Source organism: Colossoma macropomum, unplaced genomic scaffold (assembly GCF_904425465.1).
Source record: "Colossoma macropomum unplaced genomic scaffold, Colossoma_macropomum, whole genome shotgun sequence".
Taxonomy (NCBI): domain Eukaryota; kingdom Metazoa; phylum Chordata; class Actinopteri; order Characiformes; family Serrasalmidae; genus Colossoma; species Colossoma macropomum.
This window is the reverse complement of record NW_023494808.1, coordinates 3,775,978-3,798,354: the sequence shown is the minus strand read 5'-3', so window position 1 is coordinate 3,798,354 and position 22,377 is coordinate 3,775,978. Positions and strand designations below refer to the sequence as shown.

The following is a 22,377-nucleotide window of genomic DNA, read 5'->3' as shown; positions in this document are numbered from 1 at the left end:
GCTCAGCCTACTACTAGCAAAGGTTTGCTCCCTGTAAAATAAACTGAGTTTTCATGTTTTTGGAAACCTATCTCTACTGCAGCGGGCCAGACTCTGCAATTCTGCTACAAGGGCTAACAGCAATCCAAGCAGACTGAACAGCTAAATTCCTAAAAACAAACGGAGGCAGCTTTTGAGAACAATGCCTGATGCAGCAGTGCAGGGACTACTGAATAATTCTGCTCACCCAACCTGAAGGTAAGATGCTACCTGTTTTATGTACTGAGGGAATTGATAGTGTCTCAGTGATACAACATAACAACAGCTCCTGAAAACTAAAGGAGGTATTCTTACAAAGAACATTCACAATCTTCCAAACCAAAAACCCTGAATGAACAGTGAAGTCCAACCTTTGCTTATGCATAAGATGCAGCCTTTAGATCTGGTAACAGGGAAGATCTGAGAGCAGCCAGACCCAGTCTGAAAGCTGCCAACAGGGTTGCCAAGAATGCATGTGGCATGCAAATTTAAACTCACTTCATCAAAAAACTTCATGTCTCAGGAAATCCAGGTAGTGACTCACTACAAGAGCAAATCCAACAGCTCTTCGGCCACAGATGCCTCCATGCAACTGAACTCCCATAATGAAGTGCTTTGAGTGATTGTTTTTGACTCATGTTAAAAAAAAACTGCCTCCCCAGAACCCTGGATGCTCAAAAAGTCAAATGCCATGAGAAAAGATCTACCAAAAACATGATCTCCCTGGCAATTGTACACTGCAATGAACCAACTGGAGGGCAGGAACACTTATGTATGAATGCTATTCACTGATTTGAGCTCAGCATTTGGCAGTTATCACTTCTAGTTATCCCTGGTCTCCAAACTCAAGACCCTTAGAAACAGTTACACTGTCTGCAGCTGGACTCTGTATTTCCTCACCAGCAGAACTCAGTCTGTTATGATGGGTGACCACACTTCTCCCACTCTCACTCTCAGAATTAAAACATCAAATGCTATACGCCCTGTACACCAACCGGCATCGCCAAGCACAACTCCAATGCCATCATTAAATTTGCTGATGATACAACAGTAATGGACCTCATTAATAATAACATGGAGGATTAGAGAGAGCAGGTGAAACTTCCCACAGAGTGGTACACCAACAACAGTCTTTCCTCCAACTTAAGCCAAACCAAAAAGACGTTTGCTGATTTCATGAAGAGGAGCAAAGTGCACACACCTCTGAGCACTGAAGGGACTTGCCACTTCAGCTACTCTGCAACTTCTACAGATCCACCGTGAAGAGCATTCTGAAGAGCTGCATCACAGTCTGGTATAGCAGCTTGACTGTTGCAGAACGGACGGCCCTGCAAAGCGTGGTGGAAATTGCCTATCACTGCAGCTGTCCTCCCACCCCTACAGGGCATTCACATTTACAGCCACTTCCTGTTCCACCTGCTGCCATTGTGGATGAGATATCAGACCATTTGAGACAAAGCCACCAATTTCAACAACAGTTTCTACCCTCAAGCTGTTAAACTGGTCACACTCACAGCACCCAAAAGATCATGAATACAAACACTACTTAACCGCTGTGCACACATCACTGTAATTCTAAACTCTCTCCATGTTACTGCTGACTGCTTCCCTATATATGTGGAATAAACACTTGAACAAACATCTATAACATTGATTACTGAACACTAAAGAATAATTTTCATTATGGATCATTCTCAGCACTGCAGCAACACTGATGTGGTGGTGGTGTGCTAGTGTGTGTTGCGCTGGTCTGAGTGGATCAGAAACAGTAGTGTTGCTGGAGTTTTTAAACACCTCAGTGTCACTGTTGGACTGAGAATAGTCCACCAACCAAAAATATCCAGCCAACAGTGTCATGTGGGCAGCGTCCTGTGACCACTGATGAAGGACTAGATGATGACCAACAAACTGTGCAGCAGAAGATGAGCTAGGAGATGGACTGACAAGGTAGGAGTGTCTAATAGAGTGGACAGTGAGTGGACACAGTGTTTATAAACACTGTGTTTGTTAAATGTAAGCTCATGTCATTTTTGAATATTTATGTACCAGAGACGTAGCTCAAATATCTTTCGTTATACTGTACCCTGTAAATGTGCAATGAGAGTAAAGTTAATGGTAAAACATTTTTACAGTATACTGTAAGCTACAATATTTCTGATAAACTACTAAAGAACTAAAGAAACTGTCTTACTATTCTTTAACAAGTCGCTTCTCTAACAAATAATGAAGAGAAGAGAGACATCACTGAGATGATAGAAATGTGGTTAACGTGTTTTACTGTTGCACTTCCTCTTCTAGCATGCATGTGATATTCCTGATTAATTTAGGTAAAATACTTTCTTAAAATGGAACACTTACAAAAATCATTTGAATCTCATATATAAACTGTGTCATCTGCTTATACAAAAGATAATTTTTAAGTTAACTCTATGGGGAAGAGCTGATGTAAATGCAGAAGCTAATGAGGGTCCTGATAAAACAATAAATCAGTTCTATCTGCAGAAATTAAGCTTTATATATATGGAAGAATTTTAGAAGGCAGCATATTTTTATATTTTTTAATAATAGAGAAATGTACAATCATAAGCATACAGAGATGCAGAGAGCTGACTCCACCCAGCATGTGAATATGGTGAGAGAACGCAATGCAGATCACTAACAGACTCACACTGAGCTTAACATGCTGAGTATAAGAGCTGATACACAACATTAATATCAGAATGATTTCAGCTCTTAGCATTTCATACTCTTCATAGAGAAAAGACGCTCAGCACTAAATCACACAGATATGATTATATTTATAAAAGAAAGGAAAACTTTTCACATTTTAGCAGATATCTGGATTAATGAAAATTTTAAAAAAAGCATGTTAAAGAATGATATAACTCTTTGCCAGTATAAGGGGAAAAAAATCTGTATTTTTATATTTTAGCAGGAACTCAAATAAAGATATTATTGTTCCTTGTACATGAAGAACTGATACTGTCTCAGACATTCAAGTTTGTCTCCAAATAATCAGAGCTCTAGAAACACTGAGCTCACAGATACAGAAACATGAACAACAAAGAAACAGACAACCTCAGAACAAACATCCACAAACACAGTTCAGTACAACATCCTTAATCTTAGTCCTAATCCACCATGTTCACTCACGCTGGATCATGATGAAGGGATCTAAAGTGAATCCACTGTATATGGAGTTGATCACCTTCTCTGTTACTGAGTATCACAGTTTAATGTGTAGAACTCACTGCTAGAGTGTCGTACTCAGGAGAAACTGGACTGAGGGTCCAGAGCTGTGTATGGGTCATCAGGAGAACTGGACTGAACAGCCTGTGTGAGGGAAAGAGAGAATGAAGCAGAGGAGGAGAAATGAAGAACTCCATTTAGTTTTCTGAGTTAGGAATTCTTTACAGATCAAGAGGGAGGATTTGTGAAGAGACACTTACTGCAAGTGTGTGGTACACATCTTTAGAGGACCTGGCTGTGGGCTGAAGAGCTGTGTACGTGTCATCCTTAGCATTAGGGTCAGCGTTCTGTACAGGGAATAGTTAGAGAAGGTGTAGAGAGACTGAAGGAGTTTAGGAATCACTAGTTTAATAATTTACTGTTTGAAACAAATCATCTCGATCATGATTTACTGACTGAAACCAAAAGGTAAGTAGCTCAGAACAGCACCTTGGACAGCACTCACCTTTTCACAGCTCCAGCCTAAAACACTTAGTCCTACACTGCCATCTAGAGGAAGAGTTTAGGTAACACTTTATTTTGCAGTGACCTTTTCTACATGAAAAAAGGAAACTACATTAAACTGTAAACACACTAGAAACACACTTGAGCTCACTGCACTTTTAACAGTCTTACTGTTTCAGTCAGTCCATCAGGGTGGAGCTGCAGAGCTCTTAGCAGAAAAGAGACTATCAGAGAATTTGTAGTGAGGCGAACCGACACTTCATAAAGTCAGATGCTAGAAGGCTCCTGATAAAGTCCAGAATCAATGGAGCTCTATGGGGCTTTTGTGCACAGTTGTAAGTTCTAGATCAGAGGTGCACAACTCCGGTCATGGAGGGTCTAGTGTCCAGCAGAGTTTGGAGGTTTCCCTTCTCAAACATACCCATTTAACCTGGCAATTAGCAGATAAGTGTAATCAGGTGTGTTGGAGCAGGCAAATCACCAAACTGTGCTGGACACCGGCCCTCCAGGACTGGAGTTGTGGGACTTTCTAAAAGTGCCTTATTTACACTCATGACATCAGTGAGTGCAAATCACTTTACTCAGTCATTGAGCTGAGAGAATTCACCATGTTTTTGACTAAATATTCATAAGAATGACACAGCAAATGTACTACAATTATGAAATGTGACCACAAGTTTCCTCCTCCCACTGCAATCCAAACTACAGACAAACTCTGACCTGCAGAAAATAGAATAATTTTCATCACTTTAGAGGCCTTTTTTTGCATAATTTCAGCTCAAGCTACTCTTTGAATTGTTACATTTTCATAATGAACAGAGCATTATAGAAATGTTATAAAATTACATGAAGAAAGTTGTTAATTAATTTAAACCCCAAAACTACAGTGATATATGTGATTTATTTGTGATATTTACTTAATAATTGCTCTTAATGTTCATAAATAAAGTTATCAGAATATATGGTGAAGTAATAACCCAGTCAGATTAAAATTTCCATGGAGAGGTTCAGAAAGAAAATAAGCAGATGGATCAGTCTAAAAACAGATAAAATGATGTAGCAGTGAATCAGAACAGAAGCTGAACATCATTAGAGTAGATCAATAAAATCAGTGATGAAAAAACAACATGAATATTCAGAGCAGTCATGAATAAGAAACATTACTCTGAAACCAGAGCTGTGTCTTATAGCTGGACAATGGGGTGATTAACTCACCTGTAACTCTGAGCTGAACTCCAGGAAAACTCACCCATTTTTCATTATCTATATTGTTATGATTCTGAAGCAGAACTGATGTTCATCCTTCTTCATTACATCACTCAGTTTGAGGGAGAAGAATTTATGTTCATCAGTTAAATACTCAACTCTGCCTGAGTAATCAGGGTCTTTACTCAGATCAGTCAGCTCCACACCCTGAACTGGGTCTATGATCCAAAAAGTCTCTGTCACTGTAAGATGTTCTGGGTGAGTATACGTTCCATTCATAAACACTGTTTCCATGTGAAAAAAATAAAGTTAAACTGAAGTTCTTTAATATTGTCACACATTAACCGTGAACTAATATGCTAGTTAAGGTGCTAACAATGTGCTGATTCCTGAACTAAGTGTAGCCTGGAGTAGTTGTAGTTGTAAATCTTGCAATAAAAATAAAATTACTTAATGAACATTATACAATTCCTTACATGTTACAAGCTTGTACAGAGTTTTATCAAGAGCACAAAGTTTTATCCTGAAAATATTTTTTAAAAATGCATGAAACAAATAATCTCAAGTTCTACACTTAAAAATTATGAAGAAAATGTGTACATTTAACATTTATCATACAGCTTTTGCATTTTAAAGTTATTACTTTATGAAGACAGTGCTAGAGTCAAAATGACATGACAACATTTTAGGTATGAAAAATACAGTGGGGCAAAAAAAGTATTTAGTCAGCCACTGATTGTGAAGTTGTCCTACTTAGAAAGATGAGAGAGGTCTGTAAATTTCATCATAGGTACACTTCAACTATGAGAGACAAAATGAGAAAAAAATAATCACTTTGTAAATCACTTTGTAGGATTTTTAAAGAATTTATTTGTAAATTATGGTGGAATTTCTACGGTTAGCATGAAATGATGTTCCTTGCCCTGCCCAGGCAGCGCTTATAGTAAATGTTCTCAATGGAGGGTAACTGGGTATCTGTGATGTGCTGGGCAGTTTTCACCACCTACTGGTGCTCCTTGCAGTCAGATGTGGAGCAGTTGCCGAACCACACTGAGATGCAGTTTGTGAGTTTGCAATCAATGGTACAGCGGTAAAAGTTCACCAGTATCCCGGGACACAGGTGAGCTTTCTTAACGCTCCGCAGGAAGTAAAGTCACTGTTGTGCCTTTTTGACCATAATAGAGGAGTTTGGGGACCAGGTGAGATCATCAGAGATGTGGATACCAAGGAACTTGAAGCCTGTGTGTCTGGCTCCCACCCCTCCTAAAGTCCACTATGATCTCCTTGGTTTTCTGGGTGTTCAGCGCCAGGTTGTTATCATCACACCATGCTGCCAGGCGCTGCACCTCATCCCTGTAGGCTGTATCATCGTCACGTGTAATCAGACCTATCACCGTGGTGTCATCCGTGAGCTCAATTATAGAGTTAGAGCCTTAAACAATAACACAGTCATGGGTGAACAGGGAGAATAGAAAAGGGCCCAGCACACAGCCTTGTGGCACGCCAGTGTTCAGGGTGATGGGGAGGAGAAAGGTTTGTCTAACTTAACAGACTGAGGTCTGTCAGTCAGGAAGTCCCAAATCCAACTGCACAGATATGAGCTGATACCAAGCCGGCTAAGCTTTAAGATCAGCTTGGAGGGGATCACTGTGTTAAATGTTGAACTGAAGTCAATGAACAGCATTCTGACACAGTCCAGGTGGGTCAGTACAGTGTGGAGTGCAGTAGAAATGGCGTCCTCCGTTGACCTGTTGCAGAGGTAGGCAAACTGGTGTGGGTCCATTGTAACAGGCAGACAGGAGTCTGACAGGGCGGATGTCATTCAGAGCTGAAGCAGTTGAATGCTTTGTCACTGGCACAATGGTGAACATATTGACTTTGACTTTGACACATTGAAAATGTCAAATAAGACCCCAGTTAGCTGATTAGCATGGCCCTCTAAGCACACGGCCAGGTACTCCATCGGGGCCAGCTGCCTTTCGTGCATTCACCATGCTCAGAGTGTGACAGACATCCACGGTGGAGAGTGTAAGTGGCTGGTCATCAGGTGGTCAATCTGTTTTGGAGAAGACTCACTTATTTCCCCTGTCAAAGTGAGCATAGAAGTGTTTGAGCTAATCTGTCTCAAGTTTATTATTGTGATTACAGCACAGATTATACCTTCTTTGTTTTTTTAATTAGATTTTGAGACAACTGTGCCACAAAAACAGATTAAAAACAATGTTTATTTACACTTTGCCAAGAAGGTGTGACATAATAATAATTGTATAATAATGTAATGTTGCTAAGATACAGCACTCTGTGCATTTGTTAGAAATGAACTAAATATGTGTGGGTTCTGCTCCAACACACTGTATTCTCTATCACCTGCAGCATCACTGAAACCATCACCATCAATATCAACCACAACTCTACCAACATTTAAATGGATGACCACACCTGAGAGATTATTTAGAAAAGAGTCCTTCTAAATTAACCACAATATTTGTACTTTTAATTTTCCCTATATTTTAAAGCTTTTATCTTGTAATTTTACTTTTATTCACAGTTATAAGCCTTATTTTTGTTTTGTTCTTACATTGCATTTGTACTCTTTGATATGTCTATTTTTGATCAGTTTTGTAATTGTAATGTGATCTTGGTTCATAAATAAACTTATGCCAAAATACTATCTACTTCTTCTTCTTCTATTATTATTATTATTATTATTATTATTAGCATTAGCATTACGATTATCATTAGGATTATTATTAAGACTACATGTGAATGTATGTGTTGATTTCCACAATAAAGATTCCCAGTTTCTCAGAGGAGAGAAATAGCGCCTCCTCCTGACAATTCACAAACTGCAGACAGAGACAGTCACACTAGTGATGATGTCAAACCTCACAGCCACTTAAAGTGACAGTGCAAATGCTATCTATATCTCTGCACAGGACTATTAGAAAATATCACCTAAATAAATATCAGAATTATATCATATTATATCATAATTGATTAATTTCTTTATCAATAAATGTATGTTTTGGTTAAATCATATTTATTGAACTGTAATCGGTATCTGCAAAATCCAAAGATCAGCTTCTGTTATGTTTTAGCTACAGAAGAAATAACATAATTTACAGAAAGTCAAAATGCAAAATAAGGCCGATTCCATAATAGGAATCTAACTTTGCTTACCTGCTGACCTGCTTTTAGAACCTAGATCATGTTGAATGTCTTCTGGGGTGGAAAAAAACATTCATTGTAGCAAATCTTTGTTATCAGACATCAGAATTTGGTTCTCTGTTTAATTACTTGCTCCCAGAAACTTATTAGGAAATGTCTGAAATGGAGCTAAAACTCTTGAGATGGTGGCTTGGTAGATCTGGGAGGATCTTGTAAGAGACCAGAGCTTGTTGAATTGTTACATGTGATACATACATGTAGCCATAAATATGAAAAGAAAAAGGTTAGCTGCAAAATCAGTGGCTGTATGATATTCACTATGTGGACAAAAGTATGTGGACACTCCTCCTAATTATCAACATGCTTCAGCCACACCCATTAATAACAGCTGTATAAAAATTGCTTTAATGTGTGTCAAGAAGACAACTGTATATAGCCAAACACTGGCAGTAGAATGAGTCATAATGAAGCGGTCAGTGATGTTAAACATGGCACTGTCACAGGATGCTCCATTGGCCACAAATCGGTTTAATTTCTACATTCTGTTTGCTGTTGAGAGTTTTTCATTTGTGCATATTTCCAGCTCATTCTTTCTCTCTGCTTTAAGGCTTGCAAAACTCTTCTCGCTTTGTGGTTTCTCTCAGAATCAGCTCAGTGTTTTAGAGTAGCTGCTGGGGTTAGAGAGGAGAGAAGTGAAGCTGTAAGCTACAGTAACTCTGACTGTCTTATGGGCTCCAGACTCTGTAATCAGCTCTTTCATGCATCATATGTTGGAAAACATTCAAATGTGCAGGACTGATATCCCCCAGTGATATAACGCAAAATAATACCACAGTGAAACAAACAGGATACAAGTAGACATAAAACAAGCACAGGATATCATGTATTACTCAGCATGAGGGTTACTTACTGGCATTCCTCGTGTTCACAGTATTGTGAACATGCAACACTTCTGCTTTTCTCTAGCATTCCAACCACCATCACATATCAGCTTTTTCTCTGTGGTTTCAGCTCAAATTGATGCTGAGTGTTAGAAATGTTGAAAGCAAACATGCTGCAAGTGGAATATCAGCCAGTATTTTGCAGAGTCTTAACCCCTAAATGTATGTGTGTGAAAATGTACTTTTAATTTTGTAATGTTTTAAGCACTGAAAAACCAAATACTCAGCAATTTTTAAATTGAATAGTGAATAAGAATACAACAAAGTAATGAGCTGGTCTAAGGCATCACACAGCAGGGCGTCACACTGACCATATGTGAATATATGTGCATTTGATCTCAGTCTACAGTGAGTTAGTGAAGACTGAGGATGCCTTGTTATTACCAAAAAAAAAGCAAGAAACAGAAGAGAAAGATTAAAAATCTTTTTCTACGCCCTACATTTTCTGGTTTAGTACAGTGAAATAAGAAGGGGCTCATTTGATTTGTTTATTGAATATCTTCTGCTGGTAACAACTGCATAACAGAGGGATGCAATCACACTAGTGCCTAAAATCTTTATTGATCCCCGCTTATAGATGCTGATACAATTTTACATCAGTGATCCAGTCCAATTATGCAGCTCAATAAAGTAGCAAACTAGCAAATATAGTGGATTACAAACTATTCTAGATTAGAAAGAACATTTTTACGTCTTTTTACAAGCAGTCATTTTAGTGAGGGCAATACATTATCAAAGTTAAAATTATTATATTCCTACTGATATTTATAGACAATGAAGAACTGATTAAATTCAGCTTCATAAGTAATGAAGCTTTCTCTAAAATTTAAAACAAACATCTAAAAAATGCGCTATATTATGTTTGCTGCAGTAGCTAACAAGTAAACAGTGAGAAACAGAAGAGCAAACCCACATCTGAGATGTGAAACCTCACATGTGATAAGAATATAAATGAGCAGACTTTCCACATACCTAAAAAAAAAGACTTTCAAGGAATTGCATGAGCATGATGATATTTGATCAAAAATTGAACTGAATATAACAGTTAAACAAGTCATTAGAATGATGTTCTGTGTGTGCATTTCAAAGAAAATCAGTGATTTATGCAACAAGGTAGAACAGGTGACAACTGAGAATTTTGATAGTGAGAAGTTCATTAGTGCTGGGATTTAGATGCTGGTAAACTGAATCTGATTGGTTGGTGTTGGGGTTTATACTCTGGTAGACTGAATCTGATTGGTTGGTGTTGAAGTGCAGAATCTGGTAGACTAAATCTGATTGGTTAGTGTTGGGGTTAGACTCTGGTAGACTGAATCTGATTGGTTGGTGTTAGGGTTAGGCTCTGGTAGACTAAATCTAATTGACAAGTGTTGGGATTCATACTTTGGTAGACTGAATCTGATTGGCTGGTTTTGGGATTTGTGCTCTGGTAGACTGAATCGGATTGGCTGGTGTTGGGATTCATGCTCTGATAGACTGAATCGGACTGGTTGGTGCTGCAATCTAGTCTTTGCTGGACTGAATCTGATTGGTTGGTTTTGGATTTCATGAACAGGTAGACTGAATCTGATTGGTCAGTATCTCGGTTTAGATTCTGATAGACTGAGTCTGGTTGGCTGGTGTTGGGATGTACATTCAGCTTGGCTAATTTTGACTTTTTTGCATTTGGGTTTACACTCTGGTAGACTGGATCTGATTGATTGCTGCTAGGTGTTACACTCTTATAGCATACATCAGATTGTTTTATACTGGTGTTAACACTCTGACAAGCTGAGTCTGATTGGCTGGTGTTGGGTTTTCCACTCTGGTAGACCGGATTGATTATTATGGAGTAGTCATTTTCAGGTGAATGGTTCTCATTGTTGGTTCTGTCCTATACAGAGAAAAACAATATACATTCCAGAGCAGTGATGACAGTATCCTCAATCAAAATAAAGGAGTCATGAACAGTCTTGTGTCATTCACTTACCTCTAGTCTTCTGGAATCCCTCTGTGGTATTATCGAGCTAAGAGAACCTGTAAGGAAAATAGGAAAAGCACAGTATTTTTGTTTGTTTGTTTGCTTATTGTCATTGGTTATGTTTAATGATCTTCCTGTTCGTGTGTGTGTGTGTGTGTGTGTGTGTGTGTGTGTGTATGAGAGAGAGAGAGTATATATGTATTTATGTGACCTGGTAAGGTATTTAAATTCTTCCATCTTGTGCAGAACAGCACTAGAACAATGAGAGCGATTCCAGAGACCAGGAGTGAAACACACACATACAGAGTGATGAAACCTGAAATCAAAGATTCAATTAATTAATCATTATATTAATCACATAAATCACCTATTCAGGGCACTTTAAAGGCTAGAATAAAATCACAGACACCAAGCACATAAAATATTTGGAAAATAAGAAAACATTTAAGGTAGTCCAGTATCCAGTTTAAAAAAAAAAAAAAATCTTAATTTTTAATTTTTATCATATTTTTTCATAGTTTGAAAAGTCCAATTATCTTTTGCCTTGTGTTACAATTTCACGATGAATAGACCTACAGAAGTGGTCCAAAATAATTAGGAAAAAAAAACATTGAAGTTATATTAGCTGCCTAAAAAGTTAAGAATTTTGTTCATTTATGTATTTATTTACATAAACATTTTAGACGTACAGTGACATTAGGTGAATAAAATTTAAAAAAAAAAGAGAGAGAGAGAGAAAGAACTAGAATTTAGCCTGTCAGATATCTCTTCTGCTCCAGTGTTGAAACACCATTCCACAGGAAGCAGTGACTCTTTCTTGAGGTTAGTCAAGGTTTAATACCAACATTTAAACATGTAACACTGTAACCTAGCAATGCTTCTGAATGTCATAGAAATTCGTAATGTAATTTATGTTGTTTGAATGTAATTTCTAGAATGTAGTCTTATAGAAACATATATTATTTACATGAAACCGGTCAAAAGCCATCATGTATCTCATCATCATCTCATCTCAGAGGCTAAAGAAACACAAATGTGCACTTATTAAAATATTTTTCAACATATTTTTGTAAATGTTTCTGTATTGTTTATATGTTATGTTGGTATTCCTCGGGATCAAAGATGTAAATTCAGAGTACTTGAGATGAGACAGAAAGGACAGAAATACTGTTTATATTATCTGAACTTTCTTGTACCTGGGGAAGGAGGTAGCTGTGTGGAATCCACTGAGGTATTAATGGAGAGTGTTGGAGAAGACTGGGAGAGATTTCTGTCATCAGATGTTTCTGAAGGATGGAAAAAACAGAACTTTAATTAATTTATACCTTATTGACTAAATAAAAAATAACCTAGTTAGTAAATAAATCTGTTTTTTATTCTGAGTAAAGTTCTCATAGTTTTCCTTTTTTTTCCTTTTTTTTTCAGGCCAGGTGGTAGACCTTTCACAGCTACCAGAGCTGATGTATATAGTGAGTGGCCCCACTCTGTGGGGCAGCACTAACTTAGGAGAGTCTAAATATACAGTGAAGAACAAACAATGGAGTATTCTCCTACCGAGTCCCGGGTTGGGTGAAGCACTCACACGGAGCGAGGTGTGTTGGCAGCTAATTTGACTTGCTGGTAGGATTAAAGTTTTTAATCTTACTTTTAAATAGTAAGCTAAAGTAAGAGCAATGTTTTACCTTTTAGGTGCTCAAAGAGGCACGGCATAATGGACAGCCTAAGGTAGTTTGTTTGTCTGTTTATTTGGCTAGCAGACCATTGAAGTTTGGATTATTAACATATGTCATGTTATAGGATTTGTGTATGAGAGCAAGTATCAGGCATGAAGTGGGGAAGTGTTTTTAATGGAGGTATGTTTTATGATGGGGCATTTATGTATGTTTGCAATTGTATAGCCTTATATATAGTGATACTGCTATAATAATGGCTCAATATTGCAATTAAGTTGATGAATTGTATATACTCATGATGATATATACACTCATTTGTGTAAACCTGTAAAGCAGATTCAGCCAAGGGCTGCTGACCCGCAACCAGGCATTAGCTGTGAAGTCAACCAGCCACTGTTATTTTTTACCATTTTATTGGGGTTTATACTTCTAAAGGTAGTAATGTCCTTTTTAAACTTTATTAAAGCCACTTCCAAGATAAGGTGTGCAGCTCAACTTGTGTATACACCTTAAGTAAGAGACAGTTAGATGTGTGAGTTTTAGTTACAGGTAGTAAGTCACTGGTGTGGAGTGAATTTGAGTATTGGCCTTGTAGTGTACTAGATTCAGAGATTTGTGGTGTACCCAAGTATTTTTTTATTGCTGTGAATGAACAGCAGTAATCGCTGTGGAGTTGCCACCTTACTCAGATTAACATAAGTGGAGATTATTTCTTTCTTTTTTTACTTGTTGCTGTTTGACTGTTTTAATAAAACCTTTTGATACTAAAATATTGTTGTTATTGATGTAACCTAGCTGGGCTCCCTGTTCTCGGAGTTCTCCTTAACTCTAGGTGTAAACCAAGGGGTGTCATAGTCTCACAGGCCCTATAGAGGGGAGGGTGTTACATGTGCATACAACAAATGCTGGTCCAAAGTAGTATCGTCAAGCAAAATAATTGATAAAACATAGAGTGAATACAATGTACATGTGAAAACAACAACTCTTCTCTGTATATTTATTTAGGTGAGATTGTGATCATGGTTGAAACTAGCCTGAGTTCACTGAGGTATAGTCCTCTGTAGTTGCAGTTCCGGGATGGTTTTATGAGATTCAATGTGGAAACAGTCAGGAAACTACCAAACCAGAGAGGCTGATTCTCACCTGACCTCAGATCAGATGTGGGTTGGCCATAAGACTTACTTGACCACTATGTTTATCTCTGTAGAAAGCTATAAGCTCTGTATTTGAACAGGTGAACAGACACATTATTATTATTATTATTATTATTATTATTATTATATTAATCATTAATATTATTATGGCTGTATTATATCTCATTAACTGTATAGAGAGTAGGCTGTCTTCCCATTAGCTGTAGTTTGACAAAAATGTATTATGATGTATTATTGATGTATGCTTTTACAGTAATAACTGAGGACCATTAGTTTCATATTAGCACAATGAGATGCCTCCTAAAGACTGATTGCCAAATTCACACTGCTCTTATTCACAAAGTCATGCAGTCAGCTGTCTCCTGCTTTTTCTAAAAACAATGTGGATAATTAATGTTAATTTTGTGGCAGCTGCCATTTGGGTCCTCTGCCTCATTAGCATGGAAGCTTGTTTATGCAGTTTTCCATTTGAAGAGGCTCATTGGGTGTGACAATTCATGATGTTTGTCGTTTTGGTTCTTAGTTTGATTTGGGTAAAATCTTTACAATTTAATCACGTTTTTAGAGCATTACTTTTTATTGGTCCCTAAAATGTAAGTCTGTGGTGCACAGTTTCAGAGGTTTGGACTTCAGAGGTTTCAGCCTTCAGATAGTTGCTGGCACAGCATTATTGCCAAACAGTCATTCATCTCCCTTTCCACTTCTTTTTTTCCCATGCCCTTTGGACTTCTGTTTACTTTGCACTTCCTTCACCTCTGAGGGTTCATTCAAGAGTGCACACATTACTGATAAGATTCATTATTTATCTGAAATTTAAGTAACTGGTTTGGCTAAATTCTATCACTGTTATTCAAGAACTGATATCAAAGATTTATTTTTGTATTTATTTATTTATTTAATATACACTTCCAGTGCATGTGTCCACTTCACCTTTACACACATATGTATGCATATGGCTCTTGACTTACGCCTTCTTCAGCAGAAATAAACATCAACAGTGTCTCACAAATTAACATGAATAATTTGTTTCAAAGATGCCATAGCAGTTACAGTGTTGAGAACTTTATGGTGAGAAATAGTTGTGGTTCAATTTTGGTCTCTTCCTCTCAAACCATCTTCAATTCCCCAAGGTTACAAAGGTCCCCTGTTAGACTCGCAATACAAAAAAACTCTAAATTGAAGTCAGCAGATTAGCTATACAGGATTGGCAAATCATGGGATTGGAGTGGAAGATTGAGTAGAGGAGCACCATCAGTGCCTGAGACTAGCATACCAGCAAGCACATCAACAGTTTGAAGTTCAAGCTGAGTGATGTAACCAGACATGCTCATGCCTTTGGCCCAGATCTAACAGAGGAACCAATTTTGTACCTGAGTAAGTGCAGTGTTCAGGACAGGAACAAAATTCAGGATGATTGGGACTCAACTGTTTATCAGATTAAACAGGCCCCAAAAGACAGGGGAGTAGTGTATTCCATCACTCCTGCCCAACAAGAAGGTCCCATCAAGCATGTCCATAGGTTAGAGCCTCATCCTGCAGTGAGTGCTGTACATCAGAGAGGCTCTGAACAAGTTGAACTACAGAATCCTCTGGATCAAGGAAAAGAAATGGACTAATCTAATGAGGTGAAGAGGAATTGGTTCTACTAGTGGTTAAGGCAGGAAGTGCAAACTCACAGTGAGAGTCACTAGACCCCATAGCATTTATTAAACAAGAAAGTGAATTGGAGATAAATCCATTAGTTGAAGAAAGGGAAAGTTCTTTGGCAGAAGAGAGTGAGCCAGAGTTAAAACGCACCACTCAGCAGATTAGCTATGCAGGATTGGCAAATCATGAGATTCCCTGTCAGTTTTGTTCTTTAAACCCATCTTTCTTTAGGGTTATTGATATATATATATATATTATATATATATATATATATATATATATATATATATATATATATATATATATATTTTAATACAAAGCCAGGAGACGTGTTTAAATTGAAGTGGATGTATGTATTTGAGGTGCATTAAATAACAAAAACAGTAGGTGTGCATTTACAGACTGAGATAAAGAACACATACCTGTAGTTGAGAGAGGAGGCAGGTATGTGGTTTGTGTCTCCACTGATGATGGAAGAGAATATGTGGGAGAGACAACAGAAGAATTTAAGGAGAACAGAGAAAAATGAAAATGGTACAGTGTAAAATTAGTCTGAATATGATTATTTTCTTCTGACTGGAGACACAATAAGAAAACAATACATTTAAACTCAACACCATTTACTAATTAATGTTAATTTTGTGGTGGCTCCCACTTGAACCCACGGCCTCATGAAGATAGAAGCTCATTTATGCAGATTTCCTTTCAACGGGGCTCATGGGGGGTGTGTGCCCCTGTAAAAGGGACAGTTCATGATGTTTGTTGTTGTTCTTCTTAGGTTGAGTTGTGTATAAATAACAACACTAAATAAACAGATTTAAACAAACTATTTATGCTTCTAAGAAAATTTGACCTTCAGATACAGCATTGTAAAAAAGTATTTGACCCTTCCCAATTTCTTTTATTTTCGGCATATTTGTCACACTTGAATATTTTAGATCATCAAACTGCTTTTAATATTAGACAAAGATACCCAAGTAAACACCAAATGCTGTTTTTAAATGACGATTTCATTTAGGTAAGGAAAAATGCTGTTCAGCCCTACCTGGCCCTGTGTGAAAAAGTAATTGCCCCCTTAGCTACTACCAACCAGTTAACAAAATTCAATTGACAATTGGGTTCAATTTCATTCACCACCTCCAGGCATGATTATTGTTGGACCAGATGAATCTAAACATCACTTAAGTAGAACCTGTCTGGCAGTGTGAAACAGGCTAGAAGGAACAGTGGTTAACCTTTCCAGGAGTAGCCAGCCTACCAAAATTTCACCAAAAGCACATCAGATCACAAGAGATCATCCATGGTGGTGGTAGTGTAATGGTCTGGGGCTGATTTGCTTCTTCAGAATCTGCAAGACTTGTTATGACGGATGGAACAATAATTTTGCTCTCTATCAGAGAATCCTGAAGGAGGATGTCCGCCCATCAGTTTGTGACCTAAATCTCAAGCACAGTTGAGTTATGCAGCAGGACAATGATCCAAAGCACACAAGCAAGTCCACCTCTGACTGGAGGAAAATTGGAGGAAATGCTGAGGCAAGACCTTGAGCTGGCAGTTTACAATTGTACCAAGAAGACTGGGACAAAATTCCTCCAGTTTCCTCCCACAGTCCAAAGACATGCAGTCAGGCCAACTGGACATGGTTAATTGTCCCTAGGTGTGAGTGTGTATGTCTGTCTGTCTGCCCTGTGATGGATTGGCGACCTGTCCAGGGTGTATCCTGCCTTCCGCCCAATGACAGCTGGGATAGGCTCTAGCACCCCACCGCGAGCCAGAAGGATAAGCGGTTTAGATGATGTATGTATGTAGAACAAGTCGGGTGGGGGGCTATTACTTTTTCACAGTACTGTAGGTGTAGTTGCAGCATGATTACCAAAAGAAAACACAAAATCATTTTGTTGAAGTCACATTAACATCCTACTTCTTCAGCGGGCTGTATAGGCTAAAGACTGCTCTGTTACATAACAGTGACTTTTGAGATATGAACTAATTTGCATACAATTAATGAAGACTTCTGTGTTACCTTAACCTCTACTGATGTACTGAATAATGTGAAATAACACAACACTAAATAAACAGAGTAACATTAATCTAAATATCACTTACAAGTTGATCATTTTTACAGCATTACTTTTTTTCCCTAAAATCTATGTCTTTGGTGGACAATTGCAGAAGTTTGGCCTTCAGACTGGGTGCTGGCACAGCATTATTGCCAAAGAACCTGACTAGAGGGTCATTTGTCTCCCTTTCCACTTCTTTATTTCCCATGCCCTTTACACTTGAGCAATTTCTGTTTGCAGCTCCTTCTTCTCAGATGGTTCATCCAAGAGTGCATACATTATTGAGAAAAGCATTGTTTATCCTAAATTTAATCAATTGGCTTGTCTAAATACTAGCACTGTAATTCAAGAATTGATTAATGTCAGGAATTTATTTATTTATTTATTTATTTATTTACTTACTCACTCAGATGCTTATTTACAGTGTGTATGTCTACTTAAACTTTACACACATAATGTCTTTTGACTTCAGCAGAAACAAACATCAATGGGGTAAAAAATTTTCACCACAAATGAATAACATGAGTACTTTGTTGCAAAGTTGTTGGCAGTTACAGCTTTTTTTTTACAGCATTGTGGTTCAGTTTTGGTCTATTCCTCTTAGCAAAACATCTTCAATTCCCCAAAGTTACAAAGGTCCCTCTGTTAGACTCTTAATTACAAAAAACATGATAAGTTTCAGTCAGCAGATTAGCTATGTAGGATTGATGAGTCACGAAATTGCCTGTTGGTTTTGCTTTTAATACCTTTACTCATTGAGATTTTTACAGAGTACAAAGTACAAAGAAGTACAAAGTCGAGGCGTGTTTAAATTCAAAGTGAATGTATGCACTGGAACTACATTAAACAACAAAAACAAAAATGTCTGAATGTTTACTTTCACTGTATATTATAAATTCTTATAGTTAAGAAAATACACATTAACATCCTATTTGTTCCACTGTTAAATGAGTAAGAATATATACTAACACAATCGTGGCACTTTTTTGTTTAATTCTGTGCAATCAGTAACTGGACTAAAATATATCCCCCTTTGTTTGTTTGTCAATGAAGCTCAACAAGAATTCTTAATCTATTGTGTGCATTTGCAGACTGAGATAAAGAACACATACCTGTAGTTGGGAAAGGAGGCAGGTATGTGGTTTGTGTCTCCACTGATGACAGAGAGACAACAGAAAAGTTTGAGGAGCAAAGGGGACAATGAAATTGATACAGTGTAAAATTAGTTTGCATATTATTATTTTTTCTCCCTTAAGACTGCCTAAAACTCAACACCATTTGTTTTGTTATCAGCATTTCTGCTTAGAGAGTGTAGAAGTGTTGAAATCAGTCTTAACTCACCAGTTTTAACAAGTAATAGAATTTCTGTGTAAACATCAGGACGTAGAGTCCTCTGTATCCCACACCAGTATGTTCCTCCATCTTCTGCTCTCAGATCAGTGATGGTGATGGTGAAGACTCTGTCTGCTGTGTCGTCATCCAGAGAGAATCTCTGATCTTTAGCAGATCCAGACTGAGCACAGATATCTTTAGTTCCCCATACAGAAGAACACTGTCCTCTGCAGAACTACTTTATGTAGGTTTCATATCCGGAATCATAGGGGCATTTAATCTGAACTGAATGTCCTCTGTGTCCAGTTACAGTAGTTACAGCACTGATTCCAGCTGTAAAAGAAGAGATGTTGTGTTAGAGATTAATGAACATCTGAGGTCTGAGATGTTACCATCCAGTAGAGAGATATGAGATGAAAAGTAAGTGGAGATTCTCACTGAAAACCCCGTAAAATCTTTGTAAAAGCTGTTGGTCTAATAAGCCTGAGATTATGAATGACTACAAAAGTGACAAAGAAACATCTTACTGAGATAATATCAGCAGTGATTAAGACAAAGGAGAGAAGGATAAAATGTCCAGTTGCTTCTTTGGCACTGAACTAAACCACTGTTGTATGTTACTGAGTTTATAATATACAGTCTCAATTTAACAAAATTTAACAAAAAACTGAAAAATAAAACTCACCAGATGTGAAGATAATCAAGATGATGATGATCGAGATGAAGGTCATGTTTAAACTGAAATTAAACTCTCGTAGAGGTCAGTTTACACATGACAAACTGTCCTTACAAATGAAACTAAAGTATGAGTACAGTACGAGAGATTTCAGCAGTTCCTCATTTCAGAGAGATGTAAGAAGGGAAATTCCATCAATTTGTTAAAATTTTCTGCATAATTAAATGGTTAAGTGTGAAATAAAGTCATTCACAGTGGTGGTTCTAGAGAAACCTGCAGAGTCAGAATGTCCATGATGTCAAGGGCATCATTTCACCATCACTATCATTGTACAGACATTGTAGGATTTCCCTTTAAAGACCTAGCCCTGACATCTCTCTCTCTCTCTCTCTCTCTCTATCTCTCTCTCTCTCTCTCTCTCTCTCTCTCTCTCTCTCTGTCTCTCTCTCTCTCTGGTCAGATGTACTTGTTCATTAGCATGTGCATATTTCACCAACAGTTTTGTTATTAACCAGTTTCATCTTACGAGTATCTATATGATCAAACTCACATCTGGTAGAAAGTTTCACATCTGGTCAGAAAGTTTCACAACTGGATAAAAATGCTTTATTTGTGGTCAACTAGCCAAAACTATTATCACGATTATCTAGAATACTTTTTGTGCTGTTTTTGTTTTACGCAATCACATCATTCTAAAAAAAGAACATTTATTTTTACATTTTATTTGGTCAGTATGGGAGCAGTTCACTTACCTCTCAACCTCAAACTCTACCTACAAGTGTAGCCATTGGCTCACAAGCCACTAAATGCTGTTGTTCTGGCTCCTAACTGAAAGTGCATTTGATAAAGTGCATCAAATTAAAGTGAGGAGTCAAGCCGAGTTAGAAAGGTCAAACCTGTCAGGTCAGACTTGTCTGTTTGCACAGTTTATCCTGCACAAAAAACATGTTTGTATCAAGTATGATACAGTCCTAGAAATGTTTTTCTGTTCAAACTGGATATATAATTTCTTTTGCATTATATTATAGGTAGAGAAAGATGTGTGGTAAAGGTACAGAAGAATGCAAAATCTATCAGCATAGATAACGAAGCAAAAGCCATTCAGTTTAAATCTTCAGTTAAAACACAGATGGCAAAGATAATGTATATGTCTGTCTGTCTGCCCTGAAATGGACTGGTGACCTTTCCTGGGTGTATCCTGCCTTCCACCCAATGACTGCTGGTATAGGCTCCAGCTCCCCCCGCGAGCCAGAAGGATAAGCAGCTTAGAAGAATAAGAAGAAGACACATGGCACAGATCTCCATAGAGAGTGTCTCTGCCATGTGTCCGAAATGTAAAGTAGAGACAGATAGTCTATTCATTGTTTGTAATCATGTCATAGAATTAAACAATTCTAGGCTAAGATGTCACAGGAACTGTACAAGATTTTCAGAACTGCTGTAAGGGTGGACCCCTTGTGTTTATTGCTTGGGTTATAAAATGATCATATTGCTGACAAGCCTAGAAAACTCTGCAATGTTTTAAAATTGTTTTCAGAAAATGTGTTTTATTACATTGGATAACAGATAAATTACTCTAGCAAGTTGGCACAGATTTGTTTTTGAACATGTAAAACTAGACTACTTGACCTGTCTACTATGTACTTCCATAGTATTTGGGAAAATGTTCTGGTTTATATTGGGTCAGATCTCTCAAGTATTTTAATGAAAGTATTTGGATAATTCACTGTACCACTTTTCTAATATGGTAAAGCTCCAATCAGTATAGAAATCTGAATGTAACCTCCCCTTTTTATGTTGTGCATGTATGATGAATTTTTTAACATTTTCTGCATAATTAAATGGTTAAGATTGAAATAATAAATAATGTGTGTGTGTGGGGGGTGTATATGTGTGTGTGTGTGTGTGTGTGTGTGTTAATTTTAATTAATTAATTTTGAAAAATTAAGTTTTTAAACAGCAGAACCCAACTCCTGACATTAGAGGCGCCAGTGGGAACTTTGGAATCTTTGCCTTACGTTATTTCCCTCAGCAGAACTGTCACAGCATTAAAATGTGCCAACCTTTTATTTTATTTATTTATTTTTTGCTTTATAATTCTTAATTTGAGCTGTGAATACATGCTGTGACAGTTGTTATAAGCAATTTTACTGTTCATCAATATATATTATATGCAAAAATGTCATTTTGTTGCTTCTCATCTTTTGAGGGGTATTTTTTCATCACCTTCCCTTCTTGGCACCACTAGTGCACCTGAGGCTGTCCGGTGAGACATGACTAACTTCCTGAAAGACCTTGATGGCACAGCAGCTTGCATGGATAACATAATTGTATACTTCAGAATACTTTTGAAGTTCAATGAAGAGAAATATCTTTTAAGACAAACACAGCTCCAATTCCTGGTGCCACAGAACACCCTGAATTGAAACCAGTCTTGGACATGGTGCATGGTGCTTAAATTGCTTGTTACCCAGTCTGGCAGATGTGACACACCCACTTGACCTACTGATGGCAGATACATATGTGGGGCCCAGCACAAGAGCAGGCTTTTGCAAATGTCAAGGAAATGATATCTGAAGCACTTGACAGGTGCAAAGACCAGATATGCACAAATTGAAGGAGTGCTGGGCAGTGGTCTGGACATGTGTAAAGGTTGCAAAATATCTGTACAGCTTGGATGGTTTTACAGTCCAAATTGTATGAATGTAGCTTTCTCTGAAATTTCAAAACAAAACATCTGAAAATGTGTTCTATTAAGCTTACTGCAGTAGCTAGTAAGTAAACAGTGAAAAACAGGATTTTTCCTTCTATCACCCACTTGTTTTGATCTGATATGTGAAACCTCACGT

At 37.5% G+C, this 22,377-nt stretch overlaps 1 long non-coding RNA gene and 1 pseudogene across 1 annotated transcript; both read right to left on the bottom strand.

Annotated features, from left to right (window-relative positions):
- Positions 1-6,734: 6,734 nt before the first annotated feature.
- On the bottom strand, positions 6,735-9,057 carry LOC118798053. The gene is made up of 3 exons (XR_005005975.1): positions 8,996-9,057; positions 8,098-8,139; positions 6,735-7,002 (listed from the first exon to the last, which is right to left on the bottom strand). It is a non-coding gene; the product is annotated as an uncharacterized LOC118798053 (long non-coding RNA).
- Positions 9,058-9,379: 322 nt separating this feature from the next.
- Positions 9,380-19,583, bottom strand: LOC118797736 (annotated as a pseudogene).
- Positions 19,584-22,377: the final 2,794 nt, after the last annotated feature.